The 7,720-nt window shown below is 34.9% G+C and overlaps 1 pseudogene; it reads left to right on the top strand.

Moving 5' to 3' along the window:
• Positions 1 to 622: 622 nt before the first annotated feature.
• LOC132804175 (protein Ycf2-like) lies at positions 623 to 5,598 on the top strand (annotated as a pseudogene).
• The last annotated feature ends 2,122 nt before the right edge of the window (positions 5,599 to 7,720 follow it).

Genomic DNA, 7,720 nt, shown 5'->3' with positions numbered 1-7,720 from the left:
AGACATCTCTATTTTTACCCCCGGGAATCTTTAGAATTACCACTGCTTAGCTTTAAATTTGCCTCCGACCATCAAATGAAATGTGAATAACCCGTCCTCCTTTCTTTGAAACAAGGGGTGCTTTTGATTCTATCGGTGCTTGTAACAATTTTGTCTTCTCCATATGACTATATCTCTAGAGTCAATAATTTTATATAAGGAACTACTAAACTCAATCACTTCCTGCCGTTACTCTTCAGCTTTCTATTGAGGTCCATCCTTTAGAGGTATTCAAATTGGATCAATGATCGATTTCTGGGTTTCATCGTATGAGTTATAGTCTCAATAAGAATTCTAGTTCTTACTGTTCATATGTCATGATATGAATATACCACACCAATTTGTTATGTATGGATGATGAGATTCCATTGATACAGAGCCAATTCCAATAGACTTATTTTATTGGAGGGTCCCATTGGCATGCATTCAGTAGGAATTGAACCTACGAATTCGCCAATTATGAGTTGGGCGCTTTAACCATTTAGCCATGGATGCTTAACGGGGATCCTTGTACATGATGAATAACAAAATTCCAATTCAAATGAAATCTTTACGATAAATCAATGCAATCTAGGAGGACTCAATGAAAGGATATAAATTCAAATCCTGGATTTTTGAATTAAAAGAGATATTGAGAGAGATTAAGAATTCTCATGATTTCTTAGATTCATGGACCTAATTCAATTTTGTGGGATCTTTCATTCACATTTTTTCCCCATCAAGAACGTTTCATAAACTCTTGGACTCTCCAATTTGGAGTATCCTACTTTCACGCAATTCACATTTATAGGATTCAACGAGCAATCAATATTTCACGATCAAGGGTGTAGTATTATTTGTAGTAGCGGTCCTTATATATCATATTAACAATCGAAAGATGGTCAAAAGAAAAAATCTCTATTTGATAGGGCTTCTTCCTATACCTATGAATTTCCTTGAACCCATAAATGATACATTGGAAGAATCTTTTGGGTAGTCCAATATCAATAGGTTAATTGTTTTGCTTCTGTATCTTCCAAAAGGAAAAAAGATCTCCGAGAGCTGTTTCCTGGATGGGAAAGAGAGTACTTGGGTTCTCCTAATAACTAAAAAGTGTATTATGCCTGAATCTAACTGGGGTTCTCAGTGATGGAGGAATTGGTTCGGGAAAAAGAGGGATTCTAGTTGTAAGATATCTAATGAAACCATCACTAGAATTGAGATCTCATTAAAAGAGGAAGATATCAAATATCTGGGGTTTCTCTTTGTATATTCTATGGATGATCCGATCCACAAGGAACATGATTGGGAATTGTTTGATTGTCTTTCTTTGAGGAAAAGGGGAAACATAATCAACTTGAATTTGGGACAGCTATTCGAAATCTTAGTGAAAGATTGGATTTGTTATCTCATGTTTGCTTTCCATGAAAAAATAGCAATTGAAATGGAGAAACAACAAGGTGCTGGGTTAACTATTTAATCAAATGATATTTAGCATGTTTCCCATCTATTCTCGAGAAACAAGTGGGCTATTTCTTTGTAAAATTGTCCTTAATTTCATATGTGGCAATTCTGCCAAGATCTCTTCTTTAGTTGGGGGAAGAATCTGCATGAATCATATTTTTTAAGGAACATATCGAGAGAGAATTGGATCTGGTTAGATAATGTGTGGTTGGTTAACAAGGATTGGTTTTTTAGCAAGGTACGGAATGTTTCGTCAAATATTCAATATAATTCCACAAGATCCAGTTTTGTTGAAGCAGCGGATTCTAGCCAATTGAGAGGATCTTTTGATCGATCCAGAGATCATTTCGATTCCATTAGTAATGAGGATTCAGAATATCACACATTGATCAATCAAAAAGAGATTCAACAACTAAAAGACAGATCGATTCTTTCGGATCCTTCCTTTCTTCAAACGGAACGAACAGAGATAGAATCAGATCGATTCCCTAAATGCCTTTTTGGATAATCCTCATTGTCCCAGCTGTTCACGGAACGTGAGAAGCAAATGAATAATCATCTGCTTCCGGAAGAAACATAAGAATTTCTTGGGAATCCTACAAGATCAATTCATTCTTTTTTCTCTGATAGATGGTCAGAACTTCATTTGGGTTCGTATCATACTGTGAGATCCACTAGAGATCAAAAATTATTGAAGAAAGAACAAGATATTTCTCTTGTCCTTTTAAGACAATTGGAAAATAAAGAAATAGTTAATATATTCAAGATAATTACGGATTTACAAAATACCATCTCAATTCATCCTATTTCATCAGATTGAGGATGGGATATTGTTCCAAAGGATGAACTGGACAGTTCCAATAAGATTTCATTCTTGAATAAAAATCCATTTTTTGATTTATTTCATCTATTTCATGACCGGAACAAGGAGGGATACACGTTACACCATGATTTTGAATTAGAAGTTCAAGAAATGGCAGATTTATTCACTCTATCAATAACCAAGCCGGATGTGGTGTATCATAAGGTATTTTCCTACTCCAGGGATGAATCGAAAAATAAATCTTTATTGGTTCTACCTCCTATTTTTTATGAAGAAAATGAATCTTTTTATCGAAGGATAAAAAAAAAATGGTCTAGACCTCCTGCAGGAATGATTGGGAAGATACAAAACCAAAAATAGTGGTATTTACTAGCAGCAACATAATGAGGCAGTCAATCAATATAGAATGATCCAAAATTTTATTCAAATCCAATATAGCACCTATGGGTACATAAGAAATGTATTGAATAGATATGATCGCAACTTCAAATATGGAATTTAAAGGGATCAAATAGGAAATGATACTCTAAATCATATAACTATAATGAAATATACGATCAACCAATAGTTAACAAATTTGAAAAAGAGTCAGAAGAAATGGTTCGATCCTCTTACTTTTATTTCTCGAACCTAGAGATCATGAATCGAGATCCTAATGCATATAGATACAAATGGTCCAATGGGACCAAGAATTTATAGGAACATTTGGAACTTTTCATTTCTAAGCAGATTATCGACAAAAAGATTTGTCTAAGTCACTTCCTTTCTTTTTGTCCAAGTTACTTCTTTTTTTTTTGTGTAAATTTCTTCTCTTTTTGTCTAACTCACTTCCTTTTTCCTTTATGAGTTTCGGGAATATCCCCATTCATAGGTCGTAGATCCACATCTATGAATTGAAAGGTCTGAATGACCAACTCTGTAATCAGCTTTTAGAATCAATATGTCTTCAAATCGTTCATTTGAAAAAATGGAAACCCTTCTTATTGGATGATCATGACACTTCCCAAAAAGAGAAATTCTTGATCAATGGAGGAACAATATCACCATTTTTGTTCAATAAGATACCAAAGTGGATGATTGACTCATTCCATACTAGACATAACTGTAGGAAATCTTTTGATAACATGAATTCCTATTTCTCAATGATATCCCATGATCAAGACAATTGTCTGAATCCCATGAAACCATTTCATAGAAATTCATTGATATCTTCTTTTTATCAAGCAAATCGATTTCAATTCTTGAATAATCCACGTCACTTCTACTTCTATTGTAACAAAGGATTCCATTTTTATGTGGAAACAGCCTGTATCAATAATTATGATTTTACGTATGGACAATTTCTCAATATCTTGTTCATTCGTAACAAAATATTTTCTTTGCGTGGCGGTAAAAAAAAATATGTTTTTTTGGAGAGAGATACTATTTTACCAATCGAGTTACAGGTGTCTAACATATTCATACCTAACGATCCTCCACAAAATGGTGACGAAAAGTATAACTTCTACAAATCTTTCCATTTTCCACTTCAATTTGATCCATTCATTCGTAGAGCTATTTACTTAATCACATACATTTCTGAAACACTTCTAACAAAGTGACAAATAGTCAATTTTGAAAGAACATATTGTCAACCTCTTTCATATATGAATCTATCTGATTCAGAAAGGAAGAACTTCCATCAATATCTCAATTTCAATTTAAACATGGGTTTGATTCACACTCCATGTTCTAAGAAATGTTTACCATCCAAAAAGAGGAAAAAACGGGGTCTATGTCTAAAGAAATGCCTTGAGAAGGGGTGGATATATAGAGCCTTTCAACGAGATAGTGCTTTTTCAACTCTCTCAAAATGGAATATATTCCAAACATATATGCCGTGGTTCCTTACTTCGACAGGATACAAATATCAGAATTTGATATTTTTAGATGCTTTTTCAAACCTATTGCTGATACTAAGTAGCAGCCAAAAATTTGTATCCATTTTTCATGATATTATGCATGGATCAGATATATCATGGTGAATTCTTTAGAAAAACCGTATCTTCCACAATGGAATCTGATAAGTGAGATTTCGAGTAAGTGTTTACATAATCTTCTTCTGTCCGAAGAAATGATTCATTGAAATAATGAGTCATCATTGATAGCGACACATCTGAGATCGGCAAATGCTCGGGAGTTCCTCTATTCAATCCTTTTTCCTTCTTTTTGTTGCTAAATATCTCGTTCGGACACACCTTCTCTTTGCTTCTCGTGCCTATTGTGAGTTACAGACAGAGTTCGAAAATGTCAAATATTTGATGATTCCATCATACATGATTGAGTTGTGAAAACTTCTGGATAGGTATCCTACATCCGAACTGAATTCTTTCTGGTTAAAGAATCTCTTTCTAGTTTCTCTGGCAGCAACTAGAAGAAATATGAGGTTATGCTTCTGGCAGCAACATGCTATGGGGTGGTGGTCCCGCTTATGGGATCAAATCAATACATTCTAAGAAGAAATATTTGAATATCAATCTCATCAATATCATCGATTTAATAAGTATCATACCAAATCCCATCAATCAAATCACTTTTTTGAGAAATACGAAACATCCAAGTCATAAAAGTAAAGAGTTTATTCATTGATAAGAAAAAGAAAAAACAGGAACGGTGATTGGATTGATGATAAAATAGAATCCTGCGTCTTGGATAGTGATTCGATTGATGATAAAGAAAGAGAATTCTTGGTTTAGTTCACCACCTTAACGATAGAAAAAAGGATTGATCAAATTCTATTGAGTCTGACTCATAGTGATCACTTATCAAAGAATGACTCTGGTTATGAAATGATTGAACTACCAGGAGCAATTTACTTACAATACTTAGTTGACATTCATAAAAAGTATCTAATGAGTTATAAGTTCAATACATCTTGTTTAACAAAAAGACAGATATTCCTTGCTCATTATCAGACAATAACTTATTCCTAAACCTCTTGTGGGCTTAATAGTTTTCATTTCCCATCTCATGGAAAACCTTTCTTGCTCCGTATAGCTTTATCCCTCTCTAAGGGTATTTTAGTGATAGGTTCTATAGGAACTAGACGATCCTATTTCAAATACCTAATGACAAACTCCTATGTTCCTTTGATTACAGTATTTGTGAACAAGTTGCTGGATAAAAATGGTTTTCTTATTAATGATAGTGACGATATTGATGATAGTGACAACATCGACCGTGACCATGATACGGAGCTGAAGCTTCTAACTATAATCAATGCACTAACTTTGGATATTGTTGAAATGTGGTGATCTTGCTACAATGTGCAAGGTAGTTCGGTTATAATGGAATTTTGTGTAGGTTTATGTTGTTGTACCCTAGAGCACAATCATTCAAGGTGTTAGTCAAGAATGATTGTTGTTGGTTCTTGGTTCTTGCTTCTTGATTTTGTTTTTTTTTTTTGGGTTTGTTTAGGTTTTGTTTCTCGTTTTAATGGAGGTTTAGGGTTCTTGAGAAGGCTGTTAGCTTTTGGGAAGAAGAAGAAACCAAAAATGTAGTAGTTGAGAGAGAGAGAGCCAAAAATGTTGTTTTTCAAAATCTGTTTTTTGAATATTTTCTTTCTCAATGTTTTTCATTACAATTTTCATACTTTTAAATACATCAAAAAGACAATAAGGCATGCTTCCATATTGATCAATAAATACAAAAGCATTAAAAGTAACCAACCAAGCCAAACTACCTCAACTAACTCTAATCAATGTGCTGGGCATGCAAAAAACCTTCTTTAATGGGCAGTTCAGCTTGTCTAAGGCATTTGAATTTGAAAACCAGCTCCATTTGAGTTGAAAATTGGAGGGAAGCCTTTTGGAATATTAAACTACGTTCTACCCAAAATCCAGATAAAAAAAAGTCCATTTACCCTTTCAAAAGTAATCAAACCCAAGGCAGTTTTGCCCAGTTTTGTGCGCAACAACACTGCACAAGGGTCAGATTGTTTTGGGATTAACTCAGCCTTCCCAGCTTCAAATTGGGCCATTCTTTTTGAGGCTGCTTCCTCTGCATATCTAGTTTATCAAATCCAAAATTCAGGTCCAAATAACAAACCTACTTCAAACGGCATCCAAGGAAGTGGACTTATGTTGCTGGAAATACAATTCCAGCAACTAGACAAAAAAGGCCTTAAGCTAGATAATGAGCTTAGGGCATTACAAAAAGGATATTGTTCTTGAACATTACAAGATAAAATAAAATGCATAAACATAAACAATGTTTGGTCTTTGATGTTGCAAAACAAAGAGTGCAAGTGTAACCGAACTACCTTGCACATTGTGGCAAGATCACCACATTTCAACACTCCTCCTTGGTGTTCTTGCTTGAAATATTTAGAAGCTTCCTCAAGGTCTCAAATCTTGCTTTTGGAAGTGGCTTGGTGAAGAAATCTGCAAGGTTATCTTCAGTCTTGATATATTCCAAGCTTACTTCTCCATTTTCTTCAAACTCCCTCAAAGAGTGATACTTCACCGGTATGTGTTTTGTCCTTCCATGTTGAACGGGGTTCTTGGCTATTGATACGGCTGAAGTGTTGTCACATTTCATGATGGTTGAACCCTCTTGAGGATAACCAAGGTCCTCGAATAATTTCCTAAGCCAAATGCATTGATTCACACATGAAGAGCAAGCAATGTACTCAGCTTCGGAGGTGCTTTGAGCGGTTGTTCCTTGCTTCTTTGCATTCCATGAGAATGGTCCACTACCAAGTGAGAAAAGATACCCCGAAGTGCTCTTCATATCATCCAAGCATCCAGTCCAATCACTATCCAAGCAGACCCTTAATCTCATCACATCTTGCCTATCATACCAAACTCCAAAGTCTTGTGTTCCTTTTAAGTATCTAAGAATTATTTTCGCACCTACAAAATGGTTTCGGGATGGTGATTGCATATATCTAGACAAAACACATGTGGCATGTATAATATCCGGTCTTGATGAACATACATAGAGCAAACTTCCTATCATGCTTCTATATAGAGTCGGGTTTACCGTTGGTGTGCCATCCTCCTTCTTGTATTTGTCTCCTTGGCTCATTGGTGTTGACATTGGCTTGCATTCATCAAGGTTGAACGTTTTCAAAAGATATTTGATGTATTTCTCTTGAGATATGAAAATACCCCTAGAGCATTGCATCACTTCCACTCCAAGGAAGTAATTCATTTCACCAAGGCTTGACATGTCAAACTCCTTTTCAAGTTCATTTTTCAAAACTTCCACATTCTTTTCATTTTCACCCGTGACCAACAAATCATCCACATAGAGTGAGATAACAATCATGCCTTCTTCATTCCTTATGTATAGTGTTGGCTCATTTGGACTCCTCCTAAAGCCTTGGTAGGTCAAGTAACCATCAATCTTGCCATACCAAGCCCTAGGGTGAAA

The sequence above is a fragment of the Ziziphus jujuba genome, chromosome 6 (assembly GCF_031755915.1).
Source record: "Ziziphus jujuba cultivar Dongzao chromosome 6, ASM3175591v1".
In the NCBI taxonomy this organism is placed as follows: domain Eukaryota; kingdom Viridiplantae; phylum Streptophyta; class Magnoliopsida; order Rosales; family Rhamnaceae; genus Ziziphus; species Ziziphus jujuba.
The sequence above is the reverse complement of the archived record's forward strand: the minus strand, read 5'-3'. Positions and strand labels throughout refer to the sequence as shown.